The following is a 25,852-nucleotide window of genomic DNA, read 5'->3' as shown; positions in this document are numbered from 1 at the left end:
GGGAGTCTGTGACCTATTTCAGCAGCCCCTGGGGGTTAATCTTCGCATGCGGCCTCTTGAAGCTGACAGGGGTCTTTCTCCTTTCAGTTGGGGGTCCAACCAGGGTGCTGTGTATAAACTATGGCGTTTACTGTTGGAGGTGTCTGCAGAGGGCCACAGCGACACCCAGAGACCAAGACGCGTATTCAGCGCCACACACAGGAACCCACAAGCGCATCCTCGTGCGCAGTCACAGTCACACACGCCCACTCACGTGAATACACAGATACAGTGTCTGACACACCGACCAATGTACGTGCCTAACTTCCTCCAGTCATGCTGTGAGACACGCAATCAGTTTTCGGTAATGGATAGTGTTACTTGGAAAGCAGGTTCTGGGCTCACGGCAAGGTAAGTGTTCGCAAGAATCATGTTCTCTGAACCGTGGTGCAATTCAGAAGCCTGCATGATTTCTGTCCACTTCTCAGGTGCAGCTGCAGGGTAAGGCTGGCCGTCGGCAAAGACAAGAAGACCTTCGCGTTGTCTGATGACTGGATGTCCTAAGGAGAACTGGAAAAAGTGGGGCGGGCGCACGTTGCTCAGCGTGGCTGTGGATAACTCAGGACGGGAGGCATTCACCCATACTAAAATGTGTCATTGGATATTAGGTTTTCATCAGATGGGCCCAGTGGCTGCAAGAGTGGATTGATTGTTGGTCTTGCTGAGTGGCCTGAAGACTGTGGATTCCCCAGGCGGTTGGAATACTTCCGGGTCATGGCTCCTCTGCAGAGCCCCACGGCCTGCCCGTTTGTGTTCTGCAGCGTCCCAGCATGTGCCTGGATAGATGATGACACCCTTGTATGCATTCCTTGGAAAATCTGAACATAATGAGTGAGAAAGTTTTACCGTCTCCTCATCGAAACTGAGGGTCCAGCACGTTTCCTCTCTCGGGGGTATGGGACAGTTAGGAGTGAGGGCCGACGTCCCCTGCTGACAGGCATGCAAACACCACTAAGGGCTCCAGCATTGGAGGGACTCCTGTGTGAGGGTCGACCGTGTCTGCCCATAAGCTGGGTCATCTATGCATCACCGGGCCCTGCTAAAAGACCGCTGAGGGAATACAAGGGGGCAGGCTCTCCTGCTAGTCTTCAGAGTCGGAGCGTGTGCTGGTGGAGGCCCAGTGAGCTTGCAGCTTGGAGAGGTGTGTTTTGGGCAGGATCACGCTTTGTGCATGCCGCCTCGGAGGTTGATTCTGGAAGCCAAAATGAGCAAGCTTCCCTGGTTGGAGCCTGGAGCCTCAGGCCAGGCCTGTGGCCCTCTCTGATGTTGTGTGTGGTGTGGTGAGGTTCCTGAGTGCCCGGTGGGGCTGGAGCAGTGAGCGGGGCTGGGCTGGAGTTGAGCGATGGCAGAAGGGGGCCGATGGACTAGGCCTCGGGGCTGCCCCTGTCAGCTCCTCTGCTGAAGCTGCCGGCACACTGTTGGTGCTAAGTGGATCATCGTGGAGTGGGCTGAGGATCGAGTGCTGCATTTAAGCCTGTGTGGTGGCTGGGGGCCTGGAGAGAAAGTTAAGGTAGCATGAGGACACGTCCTATGTAATGTCGTGGGATGGGCTGTCATCATTGGGTTGCAGGCGCTGGCCTCGGCTTCCCGAGGATGCGTCTTGTTCGTGAAGGGCTGGCATCAGCTGCCTATGGAGGGGATGGCTTTGGCAGTTCATGAGGATGTAGTGAGGTAGGTAACCTGTGTAGAGTTGCGATCCCATTTGCGGAGGAGTGACTCCACACGGGTGTCTTGCGGGACGTAGAGAAGATGGACATGCTGAGGCATCTGTGCCGGCCTCCTTGGGGGTAGGTGAGTTATGGGAACAAGCCCTTTGGTCGTTTTGTTCCTTCTTTTGGGAATGTGCAAAGCGATAGTGTTTCTCCCGGAGGGCATGACGCGGCCGGCCCATGTGGCATGCAGGCCGTTCGAACAGCCAGAGCTTTATCCGGAGCAGTCCATTGGCCGGGAAGAGATGGGGACACTGTTGCCCTGCCAGGTGCCCTGCCGTGGCCAACCACCTTTCCCTTTCAGGCTTCCAAGTCCCCTCGCATGGCAGAGGTCTTCCATTGAAAGTCTGTCTGTGGTCCTCGGGGACAGTGCCTGTGATCACTGTGAGTTGCTCGGTAGTGTCGCTGTGGCAGTGGAGACTTGCTAGGATGCATGCGGTGCTGTGGGCCTCATCAAAGCAGACAGGCTTGCGGTCTGTCTTCCCTGGTGTTCAGTGTCTCTGTGTTCGCATGATGTCTGTGGCTTCAAGTAGGGTTGACTCGCCCTGCAGGCAGCAGGAGGGCACTTAGGACGAGGCTGTGAAGCGTTTGAGCGTTTTCTCAGTGGTCTGGGCCGCGAAACCTGCCAGTTGGAAGCTTGCCGATACGTGGCCGGGAAGGTGGCCTAATTCCCGCTGTCGGGTTCCAACCAGTGTCCTGGTTGCTGAAGCCCAACACTTCCCGTTGTGGGCATTCCCACGGGGTCACGGAAAGTGATATGGTCTAGTTGGCGAGAAGAGGCACTTGGGCCAAAGTTCGTTAGCCCCTTGAGTAGTGCCGGGCTGCATCTTGCCTGTAGGCAACTGCAGGTCGGAGTCAGCCCCCCCATGGGAGGTTCCCTTGCTTCTGGGAGCGCTGGGAGTGACCCCAAGGGCACATCAGATGTGCTTGTAGGTGGCAGGGTCTCCAGGTCCACGTAGATGTGACACCCACGGCCGGGAGGCAGGTCTCGTCCAGTCTTTGTGCTTTGGTCAGAAGGCGTGGCTGTGGGAGAGCGGGAGTCTGTGACCTATTTCAGCAGCCCCTGGGGGTTAATCTTCGCATGCGGCCTCTTGAAGCTGACAGGGGTCTTTCTCCTTTCAGTTGGGGGTCCAACCAGGGTGCTGTGTATAAACTATGGCGTTTACTGTTGGAGGTGTCTGCAGAGGGCCACAGCGACACCCAGAGACCAAGACGCGTATTCAGCGCCACACACAGGAACCCACAAGCGCATCCTCGTGCGCAGTCACAGTCACACACGCCCACTCACGTGAATACACAGATACAGTGTCTGACACACCGACCAATGTACGTGCCTAACTTCCTCCAGTCATGCTGTGAGACACGCAATCAGTTTTCGGTAATGGATAGTGTTACTTGGAAAGCAGGTTCTGGGCTCACGGCAAGGTAAGTGTTCGCAAGAATCATGTTCTCTGAACCGTGGTGCAATTCAGAAGCCTGCATGATTTCTGTCCACTTCTCAGGTGCAGCTGCAGGGTAAGGCTGGCCGTCGGCAAAGACAAGAAGACCTTCGCGTTGTCTGATGACTGGATGTCCTAAGGAGAACTGGAAAAAGTGGGGCGGGCGCACGTTGCTCAGCGTGGCTGTGGATAACTCAGGACGGGAGGCATTCACCCATACTAAAATGTGTCATTGGATATTAGGTTTTCATCAGATGGGCCCAGTGGCTGCAAGAGTGGATTGATTGTTGGTCTTGCTGAGTGGCCTGAAGACTGTGGATTCCCCAGGCGGTTGGAATACTTCCGGGTCATGGCTCCTCTGCAGAGCCCCACGGCCTGCCCGTTTGTGTTCTGCAGCGTCCCAGCATGTGCCTGGATAGATGATGACACCCTTGTATGCATTCCTTGGAAAATCTGAACATAATGAGTGAGAAAGTTTTACCGTCTCCTCATCGAAACTGAGGGTCCAGCACGTTTCCTCTCTCGGGGGTATGGGACAGTTAGGAGTGAGGGCCGACGTCCCCTGCTGACAGGCATGCAAACACCACTAAGGGCTCCAGCATTGGAGGGACTCCTGTGTGAGGGTCGACCGTGTCTGCCCATAAGCTGGGTCATCTATGCATCACCGGGCCCTGCTAAAAGACCGCTGAGGGAATACAAGGGGGCAGGCTCTCCTGCTAGTCTTCAGAGTCGGAGCGTGTGCTGGTGGAGGCCCAGTGAGCTTGCAGCTTGGAGAGGTGTGTTTTGGGCAGGATCACGCTTTGTGCATGCCGCCTCGGAGGTTGATTCTGGAAGCCAAAATGAGCAAGCTTCCCTGGTTGGAGCCTGGAGCCTCAGGCCAGGCCTGTGGCCCTCTCTGATGTTGTGTGTGGTGTGGTGAGGTTCCTGAGTGCCCGGTGGGGCTGGAGCAGTGAGCGGGGCTGGGCTGGAGTTGAGCGATGGCAGAAGGGGGCCGATGGACTAGGCCTCGGGGCTGCCCCTGTCAGCTCCTCTGCTGAAGCTGCCGGCACACTGTTGGTGCTAAGTGGATCATCGTGGAGTGGGCTGAGGATCGAGTGCTGCATTTAAGCCTGTGTGGTGGCTGGGGGCCTGGAGAGAAAGTTAAGGTATCATGAGGACACGTCCTATGTAATGTCGTGGGATGGGCTGTCATCATTGGGTTGCAGGCGCTGGCCTCGGCTTCCCGAGGATGCGTCTTGTTCGTGAAGGGCTGGCATCAGCTGCCTATGGAGGGGATGGCTTTGGCAGTTCATGAGGATGTAGTGAGGTAGGTAACCTGTGTAGAGTTGCGATCCCATTTGCGGAGGAGTGACTCCACACGGGTGTCTTGCGGGACGTAGAGAAGATGGACATGCTGAGGCATCTGTGCCGGCCTCCTTGGGGGTAGGTGAGTTATGGGAACAAGCCCTTTGGTCGTTTTGTTCCTTCTTTTGGGAATGTGCAAAGCGATAGTGTTTCTCCCGGAGGGCATGACGCGGCCGGCCCATGTGGCATGCAGGCCGTTCGAACAGCCAGAGCTTTATCCGGAGCAGTCCATTGGCCGGGAAGAGATGGGGACACTGTTGCCCTGCCAGGTGCCCTGCCGTGGCCAACCACCTTTCCCTTTCAGGCTTCCAAGTCCCCTCGCATGGCAGAGGTCTTCCATTGAAAGTCTGTCTGTGGTCCTCGGGGACAGTGCCTGTGATCACTGTGAGTTGCTCGGTAGTGTCGCTGTGGCAGTGGAGACTTGCTAGGATGCATGCGGTGCTGTGGGCCTCATCAAAGCAGACAGGCTTGCGGTCTGTCTTCCCTGGTGTTCAGTGTCTCTGTGTTCGCATGATGTCTGTGGCTTCAAGTAGGGTTGACTCGCCCTGCAGGCAGCAGGAGGGCACTTAGGACGAGGCTGTGAAGCGTTTGAGCGTTTTCTCAGTGGTCTGGGCCGCGAAACCTGCCAGTTGGAAGCTTGCCGATACGTGGCCGGGAAGGTGGCCTAATTCCCGCTGTCGGGTTCCAACCAGTGTCCTGGTTGCTGAAGCCCAACACTTCCCGTTGTGGGCATTCCCACGGGGTCACGGAAAGTGATATGGTCTAGTTGGCGAGAAGAGGCACTTGGGCCAAAGTTCGTTAGCCCCTTGAGTAGTGCCGGGCTGCATCTTGCCTGTAGGCAACTGCAGGTCGGAGTCAGCCCCCCCATGGGAGGTTCCCTTGCTTCTGGGAGCGCTGGGAGTGACCCCAAGGGCACATCAGATGTGCTTGTAGGTGGCAGGGTCTCCAGGTCCACGTAGATGTGACACCCACGGCCGGGAGGCAGGTCTCGTCCAGTCTTTGTGCTTTGGTCAGAAGGCGTGGCTGTGGGAGAGCGGGAGTCTGTGACCTATTTCAGCAGCCCCTGGGGGTTAATCTTCGCATGCGGCCTCTTGAAGCTGACAGGGGTCTTTCTCCTTTCAGTTGGGGGTCCAACCAGGGTGCTGTGTATAAACTATGGCGTTTACTGTTGGAGGTGTCTGCAGAGGGCCACAGCGACACCCAGAGACCAAGACGCGTATTCAGCGCCACACACAGGAACCCACAAGCGCATCCTCGTGCGCAGTCACAGTCACACACGCCCACTCACGTGAATACACAGATACAGTGTCTGACACACCGACCAATGTACGTGCCTAACTTCCTCCAGTCATGCTGTGAGACACGCAATCAGTTTTCGGTAATGGATAGTGTTACTTGGAAAGCAGGTTCTGGGCTCACGGCAAGGTAAGTGTTCGCAAGAATCATGTTCTCTGAACCGTGGTGCAATTCAGAAGCCTGCATGATTTCTGTCCACTTCTCAGGTGCAGCTGCAGGGTAAGGCTGGCCGTCGGCAAAGACAAGAAGACCTTCGCGTTGTCTGATGACTGGATGTCCTAAGGAGAACTGGAAAAAGTGGGGCGGGCGCACGTTGCTCAGCGTGGCTGTGGATAACTCAGGACGGGAGGCATTCACCCATACTAAAATGTGTCATTGGATATTAGGTTTTCATCAGATGGGCCCAGTGGCTGCAAGAGTGGATTGATTGTTGGTCTTGCTGAGTGGCCTGAAGACTGTGGATTCCCCAGGCGGTTGGAATACTTCCGGGTCATGGCTCCTCTGCAGAGCCCCACGGCCTGCCCGTTTGTGTTCTGCAGCGTCCCAGCATGTGCCTGGATAGATGATGACACCCTTGTATGCATTCCTTGGAAAATCTGAACATAATGAGTGAGAAAGTTTTACCGTCTCCTCATCGAAACTGAGGGTCCAGCACGTTTCCTCTCTCGGGGGTATGGGACAGTTAGGAGTGAGGGCCGACGTCCCCTGCTGACAGGCATGCAAACACCACTAAGGGCTCCAGCATTGGAGGGACTCCTGTGTGAGGGTCGACCGTGTCTGCCCATAAGCTGGGTCATCTATGCATCACCGGGCCCTGCTAAAAGACCGCTGAGGGAATACAAGGGGGCAGGCTCTCCTGCTAGTCTTCAGAGTCGGAGCGTGTGCTGGTGGAGGCCCAGTGAGCTTGCAGCTTGGAGAGGTGTGTTTTGGGCAGGATCACGCTTTGTGCATGCCGCCTCGGAGGTTGATTCTGGAAGCCAAAATGAGCAAGCTTCCCTGGTTGGAGCCTGGAGCCTCAGGCCAGGCCTGTGGCCCTCTCTGATGTTGTGTGTGGTGTGGTGAGGTTCCTGAGTGCCCGGTGGGGCTGGAGCAGTGAGCGGGGCTGGGCTGGAGTTGAGCGATGGCAGAAGGGGGCCGATGGACTAGGCCTCGGGGCTGCCCCTGTCAGCTCCTCTGCTGAAGCTGCCGGCACACTGTTGGTGCTAAGTGGATCATCGTGGAGTGGGCTGAGGATCGAGTGCTGCATTTAAGCCTGTGTGGTGGCTGGGGGCCTGGAGAGAAAGTTAAGGTAGCATGAGGACACGTCCTATGTAATGTCGTGGGATGGGCTGTCATCATTGGGTTGCAGGCGCTGGCCTCGGCTTCCCGAGGATGCGTCTTGTTCGTGAAGGGCTGGCATCAGCTGCCTATGGAGGGGATGGCTTTGGCAGTTCATGAGGATGTAGTGAGGTAGGTAACCTGTGTAGAGTTGCGATCCCATTTGCGGAGGAGTGACTCCACACGGGTGTCTTGCGGGACGTAGAGAAGATGGACATGCTGAGCCATCTGTGCCGGCCTCCTTGGGGGTAGGTGAGTTATGGGAACAAGCCCTTTGGTCGTTTTGTTCCTTCTTTTGGGAATGTGCAAAGCGATAGTGTTTCTCCCGGAGGGCATGACGCGGCCGGCCCATGTGGCATGCAGGCCGTTCGAACAGCCAGAGCTTTATCCGGAGCAGTCCATTGGCCGGGGAGAGATGGGGACACTGTTGCCCTGCCAGGTGCCCTGCCGTGGCCAACCACCTTTCCCTTTCAGGCTTCCAAGTCCCCTCGCATGGCAGAGGTCTTCCATTGAAAGTCTGTCTGTGGTCCTCGGGGACAGTGCCTGTGATCACTGTGAGTTGCTCGGTAGTGTCGCTGTGGCAGTGGAGAATTGCTAGGATGCATGCGGTGCTGTGGGCCTCATCAAAGCAGACAGGCTTGCGGTCTGTCTTCCCTGGTGTTCAGTGTCTCTGTGTTCGCATGATGTCTGTGGCTTCAAGTAGGGTTGACTCGCCCTGCAGGCAGCAGGAGGGCACTTAGGACGAGGCTGTGAAGCGTTTGAGCGTTTTCTCAGTGGTCTGGGCCGCGAAACCTGCCAGTTGGAAGCTTGCCGATACGTGGCCGGGAAGGTGGCCTAATTCCCGCTGTCGGGTTCCAACCAGTGTCCTGGTTGCTGAAGCCCAACACTTCCCGTTGTGGGCATTCCCACGGGGTCACGGAAAGTGATATGGTCTAGTTGGCGAGAAGAGGCACTTGGGCCAAAGTTCGTTAGCCCCTTGAGTAGTGCCGGGCTGCATCTTGCCTGTAGGCAACTGCAGGTCGGAGTCAGCCCCCCCATGGGAGGTTCCCTTGCTTCTGGGAGCGCTGGGAGTGACCCCAAGGGCACATCAGATGTGCTTGTAGGTGGCAGGGTCTCCAGGTCCACGTAGATGTGACACCCACGGCCGGGAGGCAGGTCTCGTCCAGTCTTTGTGCTTTGGTCAGAAGGCGTGGCTGTGGGAGAGCGGGAGTCTGTGACCTATTTCAGCAGCCCCTGGGGGTTAATCTTCGCATGCGGCCTCTTGAAGCTGACAGGGGTCTTTCTCCTTTCAGTTGGGGGTCCAACCAGGGTGCTGTGTATAAACTATGGCGTTTACTGTTGGAGGTGTCTGCAGAGGGCCACAGCGACACCCAGAGACCAAGACGCGTATTCAGCGCCACACACAGGAACCCACAAGCGCATCCTCGTGCGCAGTCACAGTCACACACGCCCACTCACGTGAATACACAGATACAGTGTCTGACACACCGACCAATGTACGTGCCTAACTTCCTCCAGTCATGCTGTGAGACACGCAATCAGTTTTCGGTAATGGATAGTGTTACTTGGAAAGCAGGTTCTGGGCTCACGGCAAGGTAAGTGTTCGCAAGAATCATGTTCTCTGAACCGTGGTGCAATTCAGAAGCCTGCATGATTTCTGTCCACTTCTCAGGTGCAGCTGCAGGGTAAGGCTGGCCGTCGGCAAAGACAAGAAGACCTTCGCGTTGTCTGATGACTGGATGTCCTAAGGAGAACTGGAAAAAGTGGGGCGGGCGCACGTTGCTCAGCGTGGCTGTGGATAACTCAGGACGGGAGGCATTCACCCATACTAAAATGTGTCATTGGATATTAGGTTTTCATCAGATGGGCCCAGTGGCTGCAAGAGTGGATTGATTGTTGGTCTTGCTGAGTGGCCTGAAGACTGTGGATTCCCCAGGCGGTTGGAATACTTCCGGGTCATGGCTCCTCTGCAGAGCCCCACGGCCTGCCCGTTTGTGTTCTGCAGCGTCCCAGCATGTGCCTGGATAGATGATGACACCCTTGTATGCATTCCTTGGAAAATCTGAACATAATGAGTGAGAAAGTTTTACCGTCTCCTCATCGAAACTGAGGGTCCAGCACGTTTCCTCTCTCGGGGGTATGGGACAGTTAGGAGTGAGGGCCGACGTCCCCTGCTGACAGGCATGCAAACACCACTAAGGGCTCCAGCATTGGAGGGACTCCTGTGTGAGGGTCGACCGTGTCTGCCCATAAGCTGGGTCATCTATGCATCACCGGGCCCTGCTAAAAGACCGCTGAGGGAATACAAGGGGGCAGGCTCTCCTGCTAGTCTTCAGAGTCGGAGCGTGTGCTGGTGGAGGCCCAGTGAGCTTGCAGCTTGGAGAGGTGTGTTTTGGGCAGGATCACGCTTTGTGCATGCCGCTTCGGAGGTTGATTCTGGAAGCCAAAATGAGCAAGCTTCCCTGGTTGGAGCCTGGAGCCTCAGGCCAGGCCTGTGGCCCTCTCTGATGTTGTGTGTGGTGTGGTGAGGTTCCTGAGTGCCCGGTGGGGCTGGAGCAGTGAGCGGGGCTGGGCTGGAGTTGAGCGATGGCAGAAGGGGGCCGATGGACTAGGCCTCGGGGCTGCCCCTGTCAGCTCCTCTGCTGAAGCTGCCGGCACACTGTTGGTGCTAAGTGGATCATCGTGGAGTGGGCTGAGGATCGAGTGCTGCATTTAAGCCTGTGTGGTGGCTGGGGGCCTGGAGAGAAAGTTAAGGTAGCATGAGGACACGTCCTATGTAATGTCGTGGGATGGGCTGTCATCATTGGGTTGCAGGCGCTGGCCTCGGCTTCCCGAGGATGCGTCTTGTTCGTGAAGGGCTGGCATCAGCTGCCTATGGAGGGGATGGCTTTGGCAGTTCATGAGGATGTAGTGAGGTAGGTAACCTGTGTAGAGTTGCGATCCCATTTGCGGAGGAGTGACTCCACACGGGTGTCTTGCGGGACGTAGAGAAGATGGACATGCTGAGGCATCTGTGCCGGCCTCCTTGGGGGTAGGTGAGTTATGGGAACAAGCCCTTTGGTCGTTTTGTTCCTTCTTTTGGGAATGTGCAAAGCGATAGTGTTTCTCCCGGAGGGCATGACGCGGCCGGCCCATGTGGCATGCAGGCCGTTCGAACAGCCAGAGCTTTATCCGGAGCAGTCCATTGGCCGGGAAGAGATGGGGACACTGTTGCCCTGCCAGGTGCCCTGCCGTGGCCAACCACCTTTCCCTTTCAGGCTTCCAAGTCCCCTCGCATGGCAGAGGTCTTCCATTGAAAGTCTGTCTGTGGTCCTCGGGGACAGTGCCTGTGATCACTGTGAGTTGCTCGGTAGTGTCGCTGTGGCAGTGGAGACTTGCCAGGATGCATGCGGTGCTGTGGGCCTCATCAAAGCAGACAGGCTTGCGGTCTGTCTTCCCTGGTGTTCAGTGTCTCTGTGTTCGCATGATGTCTGTGGCTCCAAGTAGGGTTGACTCGCCCTGCAGGCAGCAGGAGGGCACTTAGGACGAGGCTGTGAAGCGTTTGAGCGTTTTCTCAGTGGTCTGGGCCGCGAAACCTGCCAGTTGGAAGCTTGCCGATACGTGGCCGGGAAGGTGGCCTAATTCCCGCTGTCGGGTTCCAACCAGTGTCCTGGTTGCTGAAGCCCAACACTTCCCGTTGTGGGCATTCCCACGGGGTCACGGAAAGTGATATGGTCTAGTTGGCGAGAAGAGGCACTTGGGCCAAAGTTCGTTAGCCCCTTGAGTAGTGCCGGGCTGCATCTTGCCTGTAGGCAACTGCAGGTCGGAGTCAGCCCCCCCATGGGAGGTTCCCTTGCTTCTGGGAGCGCTGGGAGTGACCCCAAGGGCACATCAGATGTGCTTGTAGGTGGCAGGGTCTCCAGGTCCACGTAGATGTGACACCCACGGCCGGGAGGCAGGTCTCGTCCAGTCTTTGTGCTTTGGTCAGAAGGCGTGGCTGTGGGAGAGCGGGAGTCTGTGACCTATTTCAGCAGCCCCTGGGGGTTAATCTTCGCATGCGGCCTCTTGAAGCTGACAGGGGTCTTTCTCCTTTCAGTTGGGGGTCCAACCAGGGTGCTGTGTATAAACTATGGCGTTTACTGTTGGAGGTGTCTGCAGAGGGCCACAGCGACACCCAGAGACCAAGACGCGTATTCAGCGCCACACACAGGAACCCACAAGCGCATCCCCGTGCGCAGTCACAGTCACACACGCCCACTCACGTGAATACACAGATACAGTGTCTGACACACCGACCAATGTACGTGCCTAACTTCCTCCAGTCATGCTGTGAGACACGCAATCAGTTTTCGGTAATGGATAGTGTTACTTGGAAAGCAGGTTCTGGGCTCACGGCAAGGTAAGTGTTCGCAAGAATCATGTTCTCTGAACCGTGGTGCAATTCAGAAGCCTGCATGATTTCTGTCCACTTCTCAGGTGCAGCTGCAGGGTAAGGCTGGCCGTCGGCAAAGACAAGAAGACCTTCGCGTTGTCTGATGACTGGATGTCCTAAGGAGAACTGGAAAAAGTGGGGCGGGCGCACGTTGCTCAGCGTGGCTGTGGATAACTCAGGACGGGAGGCATTCACCCATACTAAAATGTGTCATTGGATATTAGGTTTTCATCAGATGGGCCCAGTGGCTGCAAGAGTGGATTGATTGTTGGTCTTGCTGAGTGGCCTGAAGACTGTGGATTCCCCAGGCGGTTGGAATACTTCCGGGTCATGGCTCCTCTGCAGAGCCCCACGGCCTGCCCGTTTGTGTTCTGCAGCGTCCCAGCATGTGCTTGGATAGATGATGACACCCTTGTATGCATTCCTTGGAAAATCTGAACATAATGAGTGAGAAAGTTTTACCGTCTCCTCATCGAAACTGAGGGTCCAGCACGTTTCCTCTCTCGGGGGTATGGGACAGTTAGGAGTGAGGGCCGACGTCCCCTGCTGACAGGCATGCAAACACCACTAAGGGCTCCAGCATTGGAGGGACTCCTGTGTGAGGGTCGACCGTGTCTGCCCATAAGCTGGGTCATCTATGCATCACCGGGCCCTGCTAAAAGACCGCTGAGGGAATACAAGGGGGCAGGCTCTCCTGCTAGTCTTCAGAGTCGGAGCGTGTGCTGGTGGAGGCCCAGTGAGCTTGCAGCTTGGAGAGGTGTGTTTTGGGCAGGATCACGCTTTGTGCATGCCGCCTCGGAGGTTGATTCTGGAAGCCAAAATGAGCAAGCTTCCCTGGTTGGAGCCTGGAGCCTCAGGCCAGGCCTGTGGCCCTCTCTGATGTTGTGTGTGGTGTGGTGAGGTTCCTGAGTGCCCGGTGGGGCTGGAGCAGTGAGCGGGGGTGGGCTGGAGTTGAGCGATGGCAGAAGGGGGCCGATGGACTAGGCCTCGGGGCTGCCCCTGTCAGCTCCTCTGCTGAAGCTGCCGGCACACTGTTGGTGCTAAGTGGATCATCGTGGAGTGGGCTGAGGATCGAGTGCTGCATTTAAGCCTGTGTGGTGGCTGGGGGCCTGGAGAGAAAGTTAAGGTAGCATGAGGACACGTCCTATGTAATGTCGTGGGATGGGCTGTCATCATTGGGTTGCAGGCGCTGGCCTCGGCTTCCCGAGGATGCGTCTTGTTCGTGAAGGGCTGGCATCAGCTGCCTATGGAGGGGATGGCTTTGGCAGTTCATGAGGATGTAGTGAGGTAGGTAACCTGTGTAGAGTTGCGATCCCATTTGCGGAGGAGTGACTCCACACGGGTGTCTTGCGGGACGTAGAGAAGATGGACATGCTGAGCCATCTGTGCCGGCCTCCTTGGGGGTAGGTGAGTTATGGGAACAAGCCCTTTGGTCGTTTTGTTCCTTCTTTTGGGAATGTGCAAAGCGATAGTGTTTCTCCCGGAGGGCATGACGCGGCCGGCCCATGTGGCATGCAGGCCGTTCGAACAGCCAGAGCTTTATCCGGAGCAGTCCATTGGCCGGGGAGAGATGGGGACACTGTTGCCCTGCCAGGTGCCCTGCCGTGGCCAACCACCTTTCCCTTTCAGGCTTCCAAGTCCCCTCACATGGCAGAGGTCTTCCATTGAAAGTCTGTCTGTGGTCCTCGGGGACAGTGCCTGTGATCACTGTGAGTTGCTCGGTAGTGTCGCTGTGGCAGTGGAGACTTGCTAGGATGCATGCGGTGCTGTGGGCCTCATCAAAGCAGACAGGCTTGCGGTCTGTCTTCCCTGGTGTTCAGTGTCTCTGTGTTCGCATGATGTCTGTGGCTTCAAGTAGGGTTGACTCGCCCTGCAGGCAGCAGGAGGGCACTTAGGACGAGGCTGTGAAGCGTTTGAGCGTTTTCTCAGTGGTCTGGGCCGCGAAACCTGCCAGTTGGAAGCTTGCCGATACGTGGCCGGGAAGGTGGCCTAATTCCCGCTGTCGGGTTCCAACCAGTGTCCTGGTTGCTGAAGCCCAACACTTCCCGTTGTGGGCATTCCCACGGGGTCACGGAAAGTGATATGGTCTAGTTGGCGAGAAGAGGCACTTGGGCCAAAGTTCGTTAGCCCCTTGAGTAGTGCCGGGCTGCATCTTGCCTGTAGGCAACTGCAGGTCAGAGTCAGCCCCCCCATGGGAGGTTCCCTTGCTTCTGGGAGCGCTGGGAGTGACCCCAAGGGCACATCAGATGTGCTTGTAGGTGGCAGGGTCTCCAGGTCCACGTAGATGTGACACCCACGGCCGGGAGGCAGGTCTCGTCCAGTCTTTGTGCTTTGGTCAGAAGGCGTGGCTGTGGGAGAGCGGGAGTCTGTGACCTATTTCAGCAGCCCCTGGGGGTTAATCTTCGCATGCGGCCTCTTGAAGCTGACAGGGGTCTTTCTCCTTTCAGTTGGGGGTCCAACCAGGGTGCTGTGTATAAACTATGGCGTTTACTGTTGGAGGTGTCTGCAGAGGGCCACAGCGACACCCAGAGACCAAGACGCGTATTCAGCGCCACACACAGGAACCCACAAGCGCATCGTCGTGCGCAGTCACAGTCACACACGCCCACTCACGTGAATACACAGATACAGTGTCTGACACACCGACCAATGTACATGCCTAACTTCCTCCAGTCATGCTGTGAGACACGCAATCAGTTTTCGGTAATGGATAGTGTTACTTGGAAAGCAGGTTCTGGGCTCACGGCAAGGTAAGTGTTCGCAAGAATCATGTTCTCTGAACCGTGGTGCAATTCAGAAGCCTGCATGATTTCTGTCCACTTCTCAGGTGCAGCTGCAGGGTAAGGCTGGCCGTCGGCAAAGACAAGAAGACCTTCGCGTTGTCTGATGACTGGATGTCCTAAGGAGAACTGGAAAAAGTGGGGCGGGCGCACGTTGCTCAGCGTGGCTGTGGATAACTCAGGACGGTAGGCATTCACCCATATTAAAATGTGTCATTGGATATTAGGTTTTCATCAGATGGGCCCAGTGGCTGCAAGAGTGGATTGATTGTTGGTCTTGCTGAGTGGCCTGAAGACTGTGGATTCCCCAGGCGGTTGGAATACTTCTGGGTCATGGCTCCTCTGCAGAGCCCCACGGCCTGCCCGTTTGTGTTCTGCAGCGTCCCAGCATGTGCTTGGATAGATGATGACACCCTTGTATGCATTCCTTGGAAAATCTGAACATAATGAGTGAGAAAGTTTTACCGTCTCCTCATCGAAACTGAGGGTCCAGCACGTTTCCTCTCTCGGGGGTATGGGACAGTTAGGAGTGAGGGCCGACGTCCCCTGCTGACAGGCATGCAAACACCACTAAGGGCTCCAGCATTGGAGGGACTCCTGTGTGAGGGTCGACCGTGTCTGCCCATAAGCTGGGTCATCTATGCATCACCGGGCCCTGCTAAAAGACCGCTGAGGGAATACAAGGGGGCAGGCTCTCCTGCTAGTCTTCAGAGTCGGAGCGTGTGCTGGTGGAGGCCCAGTGAGCTTGCAGCTTGGAGAGGTGTGTTTTGGGCAGGATCTCGCTTTGTGCATGCCGCTTCGGAGGTTGATTCTGGAAGCCAAAATGAGCAAGCTTCCCTGGTTGGAGCCTGGAGCCTCAGGCCAGGCCTGTGGCCCTCTCTGATGTTGTGTGTGGTGTGGTGAGGTTCCTGAGTGCCCGGTGGGGCTGGAGCAGTGAGCGGGGGTGGGCTGGAGTTGAGCGATGGCAGAAGGGGGCCGATGGACTAGGCCTCGGGGCTGCCCCTGTCAGCTCCTCTGCTGAAGCTGCCGGCACACTGTTGGTGCTAAGTGGATCATCGTGGAGTGGGCTGAGGATCGAGTGCTGCATTTAAGCCTGTGTGGTGGCTGGGGGCCTGGAGAGAAAGTTAAGGTATCATGAGGACACGTCCTATGTAATGTCGTGGGATGGGCTGTCATCATTGGGTTGCAGGAGCTGGCCTCGGCTTCCCGAGGATGTGTCTTGTTCGTGAAGGGCTGGCATCAGCTGCCTATGGAGGGGATGGCTTTGGCAGTTCATGAGGATGTAGTGAGGTAGGTAACCTGTGTAGAGTTGCGATCCCATTTGCGGAGGAGTGACTCCACACGGGTGTCTTGCGGGACGTAGAGAAGATGGACATGCTGAGGCATCTGTGCCGGCCTCCTTGGGGGTAGGTGAGTTATGGGAACAAGCCCTTTGGTCGTTTTGTTCCTTCTTTTGGGAATGTGCAAAGCGATAGTGTTTCTCCCGGAGGGCATGACGCGGCCGGCCCATGTGGCATGCAGGCCGTTCGAACAGCCAGAGCTTTATCCGGAGCAGTCCATTGGCCGGGAAGAGATGGGGACACTGTTGCCCTGCCAGGTGCCCTGCCGTGGCCAACCACCTTTCCCTTTCAGGCTTCCAAGTCCCCTCGCATGGCAGAGGTCTTCCATTGAAAGTCTGTCTGTGGTCCTCGGGGACAGTGCCTGTGATCACTGTGAGTTGCTCGGTAGTGTCGCTGTGGCAGTGGAGACTTGCTAGGATGCATGCGGTGCTGTGGGCCTCATCAAAGCAGACAGGCTTGCGGTCTGTCTTCCCTGGTGTTCAGTGTCTCTGTGTTCGCATGATGTCTGTGGCTTCAAGTAGGGTTGACTCGCCCTGCAGGCAGCAGGAGGGCACTTAGGACGAGGCTGTGAAGCGTTTGAGCGTTTTCTCAGTGGTCTGGGCCGCGAAACCTGCCAGTTGGAAGCTTGCCGATACGTGGCCGGGAAGGTGGCCTAATTCCCGCTGTCGGGTTCCAACCAGTGTCCTGGTTGCTGAAGCCCAACACTTCCCGTTGTGGGCATTCCCACGGGGTCACGGAAAGTGATATGGTCTAGTTGGCGAGAAGAGGCACTTGGGCCAAAGTTCGTTAGCCCCTTGAGTAGTGCCGGGCTGCATCTTGCCTGTAGGCAACTGCAGGTCGGAGTCAGCCCCCCCATGGGAGGTTCCCTTGCTTCTGGGAGCGCTGGGAGTGACCCCAAGGGCACATCAGATGTGCTTGTAGGTGGCAGGGTCTCCAGGTCCACGTAGATGTGACACCCACGGCCGGGAGGCAGGTCTCGTCCAGTCTTTGTGCTTTGGTCAGAAGGCGTGGCTGTGGGAGAGCGGGAGTCTGTGACCTATTTCAGCAGCCCCTGGGGGTTAATCTTCGCATGCGGCCTCTTGAAGCTGACAGGGGTCTTTCTCCTTTCAGTTGGGGGTCCAACCAGGGTGCTGTGTATAAACTATGGCGTTTACTGTTGGAGGTGTCTGCAGAGGGCCACAGCGACACCCAGAGACCAAGACGCGTATTCAGCGCCACACACAGGAACCCACAAGCGCATCGTCGTGCGCAGTCACAGTCACACACGCCCACTCACGTGAATACACAGATACAGTGTCTGACACACCGACCAATGTACATGCCTAACTTCCTCCAGTCATGCTGTGAGACACGCAATCAGTTTTCGGTAATGGATAGTGTTACTTGGAAAGCAGGTTCTGGGCTCACGGCAAGGTAAGTGTTCGCAAGAATCATGTTCTCTGAACCGTGGTGCAATTCAGAAGCCTGCATGATTTCTGTCCACTTCTCAGGTGCAGCTGCAGGGTAAGGCTGGCCGTCGGCAAAGACAAGAAGACCTTCGCGTTGTCTGATGACTGGATGTCCTAAGGAGAACTGGAAAAAGTGGGGCGGGCGCACGTTGCTCAGCGTGGCTGTGGATAACTCAGGACGGTAGGCATTCACCCATACTAAAATGTGTCATTGGATATTAGGTTTTCATCAGATGGGCCCAGTGGCTGCAAGAGTGGATTGATTGTTGGTCTTGCTGAGTGGCCTGAAGACTGTGGATTCCCCAGGCGGTTGGAATACTTCCGGGTCATGGCTCCTCTGCAGAGCCCCACGGCCTGCCCGTTTGTGTTCTGCAGCGTCCCAGCATGTGCTTGGATAGATGATGACACCCTTGTATGCATTCCTTGGAAAATCTGAACATAATGAGTGAGAAAGTTTTACCGTCTCCTCATCGAAACTGAGGGTCCAGCACGTTTCCTCTCTCGGGGGTATGGGACAGTTAGGAGTGAGGGCCGACGTCCCCTGCTGACAGGCATGCAAACACCACTAAGGGCTCCAGTATTGGAGGGACTCCTGTGTGAGGGTCGACCGTGTCTGCCCATAAGCTGGGTCATCTATGCATCACCGGGCCCTGCTAAAAGACCGCTGAGGGAATACAAGGGGGCAGGCTCTCCTGCTAGTCTTCAGAGTCGGAGCGTGTGCTGGTGGAGGCCCAGTGAGCTTGCAGCTTGGAGAGGTGTGTTTTGGGCAGGATCTCGCTTTGTGCATGCTGCTTCGGAGGTTGATTCTGGAAGCCAAAATGAGCAAGCTTCCCTGGTTGGAGCCTGGAGCCTCAGGCCAGGCCTGTGGCCCTCTCTGATGTTGTGTGTGGTGTGGTGAGGTTCCTGAGTGCCCGGTGGGGCTGGAGCAGTGAGCGGGGGTGGGCTGGAGTTGAGCGATGGCAGAAGGGGGCCGATGGACTAGGCCTCGGGGCTGCCCCTGTCAGCTCCTCTGCTGAAGCTGCCGGCACACTGTTGGTGCTAAGTGGATCATCGTGGAGTGGGCTGAGGATCGAGTGCTGCATTTAAGCCTGTGTGGTGGCTGGGGGCCTGGAGAGAAAGTTAAGGTATCATGAGGACACGTCCTATGTAATGTCGTGGGATGGGCTGTCATCATTGGGTTGCAGGAGCTGGCCTCGGCTTCCCGAGGATGTGTCTTGTTCGTGAAGGGCTGGCATCAGCTGCCTATGGAGGGGATGGCTTTGGCAGTTCATGAGGATGTAGTGAGGTAGGTAACCTGTGTAGAGTTGCGATCCCATTTGCGGAGGAGTGACTCCACACGGGTGTCTTGCGGGACGTAGAGAAGATGGACATGCTGAGGCATCTGTGCCGGCCTCCTTGGGGGTAGGTGAGTTATGGGAACAAGCCCTTTGGTCGTTTTGTTCCTTCTTTTGGGAATGTGCAAAGCGATAGTGTTTCTCCCGGAGGGCATGACGCGGCCGGCCCATGTGGCATGCAGGCCGTTCGAACAGCCAGAGCTTTATCCGGAGCAGTCCATTGGCCGGGAAGAGATGGGGACACTGTTGCCCTGCCAGGTGCCCTGCCGTGGCCAACCACCTTTCCCTTTCAGGCTTCCAAGTCCCCTCGCATGGCAGAGGTCTTCCATTGAAAGTCTGTCTGTGGTCCTCGGGGACAGTGCCTGTGATCACTGTGAGTTGCTCGGTAGTGTCGCTGTGGCAGTGGAGACTTGCTAGGATGCATGCGGTGCTGTGGGCCTCATCAAAGCAGACAGGCTTGCGGTCTGTCTTCCCTGGTGTTCAGTGTCTCTGTGTTCGCATGATGTCTGTGGCTTCAAGTAGGGTTGACTCGCCCTGCAGGCAGCAGGAGGGCACTTAGGACGAGGCTGTGAAGCGTTCGAGCGTTTTCTCAGTGGTCTGGGCCGCGAAACCTGCCAGTTGGAAGCTTGCCGATACGTGGCCGGGAAGGTGGCCTAATTCCCGCTGTCGGGTTCCAACCAGTGTCCTGGTTGCTGAAGCCCAACACTTCCCGTTGTGGGCATTCCCACGGGGTCACGGAAAGTGATATGGTCTAGTTGGCGAGAAGAGGCACTTGGGCCAAAGTTCGTTAGCCCCTTGAGTAGTGCCGGGCTGCATCTTGCCTGTAGGCAACTGCAGGTCGGAGTCAGCCCCCCCATGGGAGGTTCCCTTGCTTCTGGGAGCGCTGGGAGTGACCCCAAGGGCACATCAGATGTGCTTGTAGGTGGCAGGGTCTCCAGGTCCACGTAGATGTGACACCCACGGCCGGGAGGCAGGTCTCGTCCAGTCTTTGTGCTTTGGTCAGAAGGCGTGGCTGTGGGAGAGCGGGAGTCTGTGACCTATTTCAGCAGCCCCTGGGGGTTAATCTTCGCATGCGGCCTCTTGAAGCTGACAGGGGTCTTTCTCCTTTCAGTTGGGGGTCCAACCAGGGTGCTGTGTATAAACTATGGCGTTTACTGTTGGAGGTGTCTGCAGAGGGCCACAGCGACACCCAGAGACCAAGACGCGTATTCAGCGCCACACACAGGAACCCACAAGCGCATCCCCGTGCGCAGTCACAGTCACACACGCCCACTCACGTGAATACACAGATACAGTGTCTGACACACCGACCAATGTACGTGCCTAACTTCCTCCAGTCATGCTGTGAGACACGCAATCAGTTTTCGGTAATGGATAGTGTTACTTGGAAAGCAGGTTCTGGGCTCACGGCAAGGTAAGTGTTCGCAAGAATCATGTTCTCTGAACCGTGGTGCAATTCAGAAGCCTGCATGATTTCTGTCCACTTCTCAGGTGCAGCTGCAGGGTAAGGCTGGCCGTCGGCAAAGACAAGAAGACCTTCGCGTTGTCTGATGACTGGATGTCCTAAGGAGAACTGGAAAAAGTGGGGCGGGCGCACGTTGCTCAGCGTGGCTGTGGATAACTCAGGACGGTAGGCATTCACCCATATTAAAATGTGTCATTGGATATTAGGTTTTCATCAGATGGGCCCAGTGGCTGCAAGAGTGGATTGATTGTTGGTCTTGCTGAGTGGCCTGAAGACTGTGGATTCCCCAGGCGGTTGGAATACTTCCGGGTCATGGCTCCTCTGCAGAGCCCCACGGCCTGCCCGTTTGTGTTCTGCAGCGTCCCAGCATGTGCTTGGATAGATGATGACACCCTTGTATGCATTCCTTGGAAAATCTGAACATAATGAGTGAGAAAGTTTTACCGTCTCCTCATCGAAACTGAGGGTCCAGCACGTTTCCTCTCTCGGGGGTATGGGACAGTTAGGAGTGAGGGCCGACGTCCCCTGCTGACAGGCATGCAAACACCACTAAGGGCTCCAGCATTGGAGGGACTCCTGTGTGAGGGTCGACCGTGTCTGCCCATAAGCTGGGTCATCTATGCATCACCGGGCCCTGCTAAAAGACCGCTGAGGGAATACAAGGGGGCAGGCTCTCCTGCTAGTCTTCAGAGTCGGAGCGTGTGCTGGTGGAGGCCCAGTGAGCTTGCAGCTTGGAGAGGTGTGTTTTGGGCAGGATCTCGCTTTGTGCATGCTGCTTCGGAGGTTGATTCTGGAAGCCAAAATGAGCAAGCTTCCCTGGTTGGAGCCTGGAGCCTCAGGCCAGGCCTGTGGCCCTCTCTGATGTTGTGTGTGGTGTGGTGAGGTTCCTGAGTGCCCGGTGGGGCTGGAGCAGTGAGCGGGGGTGGGCTGGAGTTGAGCGATGGCAGAAGGGGGCCGATGGACTAGGCCTCGGGGCTGCCCCTGTCAGCTCCTCTGCTGAAGCTGCCGGCACACTGTTGGTGCTAAGTGGATCATCGTGGAGTGGGCTGAGGATCGAGTGCTGCATTTAAGCCTGTGTGGTGGCTGGGGGCCTGGAGAGAAAGTTAAGGTATCATGAGGACACGTCCTATGTAATGTCGTGGGATGGGCTGTCATCATTGGGTTGCAGGAGCTGGCCTCGGCTTCCCGAGGATGTGTCTTGTTCGTGAAGGGCTGGCATCAGCTGCCTATGGAGGGGATGGCTTTGGCAGTTCATGAGGATGTAGTGAGGTAGGTAACCTGTGTAGAGTTGCGATCCCATTTGCGGAGGAGTGACTCCACACGGGTGTCTTGCGGGACGTAGAGAAGATGGACATGCTGAGGCATCTGTGCCGGCCTCCTTGGGGGTAGGTGAGTTATGGGAACAAGCCCTTTGGTCGTTTTGTTCCTTCTTTTGGGAATGTGCAAAGCGATAGTGTTTCTCCCGGAGGGCATGACGCGGCCGGCCCATGTGGCATGCAGGCCGTTCGAACAGCCAGAGCTTTATCCGGAGCAGTCCATTGGCCGGGAAGAGATGGGGACACTGTTGCCCTGCCAGGTGCCCTGCCGTGGCCAACCACCTTTCCCTTTCAGGCTTCCAAGTCCCCTCGCATGGCAGAGGTCTTCCATTGAAAGTCTGTCTGTGGTCCTCGGGGACAGTGCCTGTGATCACTGTGAGTTGCTCGGTAGTGTCGCTGTGGCAGTGGAGACTTGCTAGGATGCATGCGGTGCTGTGGGCCTCATCAAAGCAGACAGGCTTGCGGTCTGTCTTCCCTGGTGTTCAGTGTCTCTGTGTTCGCATGATGTCTGTGGCTTCAAGTAGGGTTGACTCGCCCTGCAGGCAGCAGGAGGGCACTTAGGACGAGGCTGTGAAGCGTTCGAGCGTTTTCTCAGTGGTCTGGGCCGCGAAACCTGCCAGTTGGAAGCTTGCCGATACGTGGCCGGGAAGGTGGCCTAATTCCCGCTGTCGGGTTCCAACCAGTGTCCTGGTTGCTGAAGCCCAACACTTCCCGTTGTGGGCATTCCCACGGGGTCACGGAAAGTGATATGGTCTAGTTGGCGAGAAGAGGCACTTGGGCCAAAGTTCGTTAGCCCCTTGAGTAGTGCCGGGCTGCATCTTGCCTGTAGGCAACTGCAGGTCGGAGTCAGCCCCCCCATGGGAGGTTCCCTTGCTTCTGGGAGCGCTGGGAGTGACCCCAAGGGCACATCAGATGTGCTTGTAGGTGGCAGGGTCTCCAGGTCCACGTAGATGTGACACCCACGGCCGGGAGGCAGGTCTCGTCCAGTCTTTGTGCTTTGGTCAGAAGGCGTGGCTGTGGGAGAGCGGGAGTCTGTGACCTATTTCAGCAGCCCCTGGGGGTTAATCTTCGCATGCGGCCTCTTGAAGCTGACAGGGGTCTTTCTCCTTTCAGTTGGGGGTCCAACCAGGGTGCTGTGTATAAACTATGGCGTTTACTGTTGGAGGTGTCTGCAGAGGGCCACAGCGACACCCAGAGACCAAGACGGGTATTCAGCGCCACACACAGGAACCCACAAGCGCATCCCCGTGCGCAGTCACAGTCACACACGCCCACTCACGTGAATACACAGATACAGTGTCTGACACACCGACCAATGTACGTGCCTAACTTCCTCCAGTCATGCTGTGAGACACGCAATCAGTTTTCGGTAATGGATAGTGTTACTTGGAAAGCAGGTTCTGGGCTCACGGCAAGGTAAGTGTTCGCAAGAATCATGTTCTCTGAACCGTGGTGCAATTCAGAAGCCTGCATGATTTCTGTCCACTTCTCAGGTGCAGCTGCAGGGTAAGGCTGGCCGTCGGCAAAGACAAGAAGACCTTCGCGTTGCCTGATGACTGGATGTCCTAAGGAGAACTGGAAAAAGTGGGGCGGGCGCACGTTGCTCAGCGTGGCTGTGGATAACTCAGGACGGTAGGCATTCACCCATACTAAAATGTGTCATTGGATATTAGGTTTTCATCAGATGGGCCCAGTGGCTGCAAGAGTGGATTGATTGTTGGTCTTGCTGAGTGGCCTGAAGACTGTGGATTCCCCAGGCGGTTGGAATACTTCCGGGTCATGGCTCCTCTGCAGAGCCCCACGGCCTGCCCGTTTGTGTTCTGCAGCGTCCCAGCATGTGCTTGGATAGATGATGACACCCTTGTATGCATTCCTTGGAAAATCTGAACATAATGAGTGAGAAAGTTTTACCGTCTCCTCATCGAAACTGAGGGTCCAGCACGTTTCCTCTCTCGGGGGTATGGGACAGTTAGGAGTGCGGGCCGACGTCCCCTGCTGACAGGCATGCAAACACCACTAAGGGCTCCAGCATTGGAGGGACTCCTGTGTGAGGGTCGACCGTGTCTGCCCATAAGCTGGGTCATCTATGCATCACCGGGCCCTGCTAAAAGACCGCTGAGGGAATACAAGGGGGCAGGCTCTCCTGCTAGTCTTCAGAGTCGGAGCGTGTGCTGGTGGAGGCCCAGTGAGCTTGCAGCTTGGAGAGGTGTGTTTTGGGCAGGATCTCGCTTTGTGCATGCTGCTTCGGAGGTTGATTCTGGAAGCCAAAATGAGCAAGCTTCCCTGGTTGGAGCCTGGAGCCTCAGGCCAGGCCTGTGGCCCTCTCTGATGTTGTGTGTGGTGTGGTGAGGTTCCTGAGTGCCCGGTGGGGCTGGAGCAGTGAGCGGGGGTGGGCTGGAGTTGAGCGATGGCAGAAGGGGGCCGATGGACTAGGCCTCGGGGCTGCCCCTGTCAGCTCCTCTGCTGAAGCTGCCGGCACACTGTTGGTGCTAAGTGGATCATCGTGGAGTGGGCTGAGGATCGAGTGCTGCATTTAAGCCTGTGTGGTGGCTGGGGGCCTGGAGAGAAAGTTAAGGTATCATGAGGACACGTCCTATGTAATGTCGTGGGATGGGCTGTCATCATTGGGTTGCAGGAGCTGGCCTCGGCTTCCCGAGGATGTGTCTTGTTCGTGAAGGGCTGGCATCAGCTGCCTATGGAGGGGATGGCTTTGGCAGTTCATGAGGATGTAGTGAGGTAGGTAACCTGTGTAGAGTTGCGATCCCATTTGCGGAGGAGTGACTCCACACGGGTGTCTTGCGGGACGTAGAGAAGATGGACATGCTGAGGCATCTGTGCCGGCCTCCTTGGGGGTAGGTGAGTTATGGGAACAAGCCCTTTGGTCGTTTTGTTCCTTCTTTTGGGAATGTGCAAAGCGATAGTGTTTCTCCCGGAGGGCATGACGCGGCCGGCCCATGTGGCATGCAGGCCGTTCGAACAGCCAGAGCTTTATCCGGAGCAGTCCATTGGCCGGGAAGAGATGGGGACACTGTTGCCCTGCCAGGTGCCCTGCCGTGGCCAACCACCTTTCCCTTTCAGGCTTCCAAGTCCCCTCGCATGGCAGAGGTCTTCCATTGAAAGTCTGTCTGTGGTCCTCGGGGACAGTGCCTGTGATCACTGTGAGTTGCTCGGTAGTGTCGCTGTGGCAGTGGAGACTTGCTAGGATGCATGCGGTGCTGTGGGCCTCATCAAAGCAGACAGGCTTGCGGTCTGTCTTCCCTGGTGTTCAGTGTCTCTGTGTTCGCATGATGTCTGTGGCTTCAAGTAGGGTTGACTCGCCCTGCAGGCAGCAGGAGGGCACTTAGGACGAGGCTGTGAAGCGTTTGAGCGTTTTCTCAGTGGTCTGGGCCGCGAAACCTGCCAGTTGGAAGCTTGCCGATACGTGGCCGGGAAGGTGGCCTAATTCCCGCTGTCGGGTTCCAACCTGTGTCCTGGTTGCTGAAGCCCAACACTTCCCGTTGTGGGCATTCCCACGGGGTCACGGAAAGTGATATGGTCTAGTTGGCGAGAAGAGGCACTTGGGCCAAAGTTCGTTAGCCCCTTGAGTAGTGCCGGGCTGCATCTTGCCTGTAGGCAACTGCAGGTCGGAGTCAGCCCCCCCATGGGAGGTTCCCTTGCTTCTGGGAGCGCTGGGAGTGACCCCAAGGGCACATCAGATGTGCTTGTAGGTGGCAGGGTCTCCAGGTCCACGTAGATGTGACACCCACGGCCGGGAGGCAGGTCTCGTCCAGTCTTTGTGCTTTGGTCAGAAGGCGTGGCTGTGGGAGAGCGGGAGTCTGTGACCTATTTCAGCAGCCCCTGGGGGTTAATCTTCGCATGCGGCCTCTTGAAGCTGACAGGGGTCTTTCTCCTTTCAGTTGGGGGTCCAACCAGGGTGCTGTGTATAAACTATGGCGTTTACTGTTGGAGGTGTCTGCAGAGGGCCACAGCGACACCCAGAGACCAAGACGCGTATTCAGCGCCACACACAGGAACCCACAAGCGCATCGTCGTGCGCAGTCACAGTCACACACGCCCACTCACGTGAATACACAGATACAGTGTCTGACACACCGACCAATGTACGTGCCTAACTTCCTCCAGTCATGCTGTGAGACACGCAATCAGTTTTCGGTAATGGATAGTGTTACTTGGAAAGCAGGTTCTGGGCTCACGGCAAGGTAAGTGTTCGCAAGAATCATGTTCTCTGAACCGTGGTGCAATTCAGAAGCCTGCATGATTTCTGTCCACTTCTCAGGTGCAGCTGCAGGGTAAGGCTGGCCGTCGGCAAAGACAAGAAGACCTTCGCGTTGTCTGATGACTGGATGTCCTAAGGAGAACTGGAAAAAGTGGGGCGGGGGCACGTTGCTCAGCGTGGCTGTGGATAACTCAGGACGGGAGGCATTCACCCATACTAAAATGTGTCATTGGATATTAGGTTTTCATCAGATGGGCCCAGTGGCTGCAAGAGTGGATTGATTGTTGGTCTTGCTGAGTGGCCTGAAGACTGTGGATTCCCCAGGCGGTTGGAATACTTCCGGGTCATGGCTCCTCTGCAGAGCCCCACGGCCTGCCCGTTTGTGTTCTGCAGCGTCC

General features: G+C 56.6%; 9 non-coding genes across 9 annotated transcripts; all 9 read left to right on the top strand.

The window, feature by feature from the left end:
* Positions 1-817: 817 nt before the first annotated feature.
* LOC133085874 (small nucleolar RNA SNORD116) lies at positions 818-911 on the top strand. The gene has a single exon (XR_009699672.1). It is a non-coding gene; the product is annotated as a small nucleolar RNA SNORD116 (small nucleolar RNA).
* A 2,689-nt stretch (positions 912-3,600) lies between these two features.
* On the top strand, positions 3,601-3,694 carry LOC133085873 (small nucleolar RNA SNORD116). The gene has a single exon (XR_009699671.1). It is a non-coding gene; the product is annotated as a small nucleolar RNA SNORD116 (small nucleolar RNA).
* Positions 3,695-6,383: 2,689 nt separating this feature from the next.
* LOC133085872 (small nucleolar RNA SNORD116) lies at positions 6,384-6,477 on the top strand. Its single transcript, XR_009699670.1, has one exon. It is a non-coding gene; the product is annotated as a small nucleolar RNA SNORD116 (small nucleolar RNA).
* Positions 6,478-9,166: 2,689 nt separating this feature from the next.
* On the top strand, positions 9,167-9,260 carry LOC133085871 (small nucleolar RNA SNORD116). Its single transcript, XR_009699669.1, has one exon. It is a non-coding gene; the product is annotated as a small nucleolar RNA SNORD116 (small nucleolar RNA).
* Positions 9,261-11,949: 2,689 nt separating this feature from the next.
* LOC133085870 (small nucleolar RNA SNORD116) lies at positions 11,950-12,043 on the top strand. The gene has a single exon (XR_009699668.1). It is a non-coding gene; the product is annotated as a small nucleolar RNA SNORD116 (small nucleolar RNA).
* A 2,689-nt stretch (positions 12,044-14,732) lies between these two features.
* Positions 14,733-14,826, top strand: LOC133085869 (small nucleolar RNA SNORD116). Its single transcript, XR_009699667.1, has one exon. It is a non-coding gene; the product is annotated as a small nucleolar RNA SNORD116 (small nucleolar RNA).
* A 2,689-nt stretch (positions 14,827-17,515) lies between these two features.
* On the top strand, positions 17,516-17,609 carry LOC133085868 (small nucleolar RNA SNORD116). Its single transcript, XR_009699666.1, has one exon. It is a non-coding gene; the product is annotated as a small nucleolar RNA SNORD116 (small nucleolar RNA).
* A 2,689-nt stretch (positions 17,610-20,298) lies between these two features.
* On the top strand, positions 20,299-20,392 carry LOC133085866 (small nucleolar RNA SNORD116). The gene has a single exon (XR_009699664.1). It is a non-coding gene; the product is annotated as a small nucleolar RNA SNORD116 (small nucleolar RNA).
* Positions 20,393-23,081: 2,689 nt separating this feature from the next.
* On the top strand, positions 23,082-23,175 carry LOC133085865 (small nucleolar RNA SNORD116). Its single transcript, XR_009699663.1, has one exon. It is a non-coding gene; the product is annotated as a small nucleolar RNA SNORD116 (small nucleolar RNA).
* Positions 23,176-25,852: the final 2,677 nt, after the last annotated feature.

This window comes from Eubalaena glacialis, chromosome 2, assembly GCF_028564815.1.
Source record: "Eubalaena glacialis isolate mEubGla1 chromosome 2, mEubGla1.1.hap2.+ XY, whole genome shotgun sequence".
Lineage (NCBI taxonomy): Eukaryota > Metazoa > Chordata > Mammalia > Artiodactyla > Balaenidae > Eubalaena > Eubalaena glacialis.
Note: the sequence above shows the minus strand (reverse complement) of the source record. Positions and strands in the feature narration are given on the sequence as shown.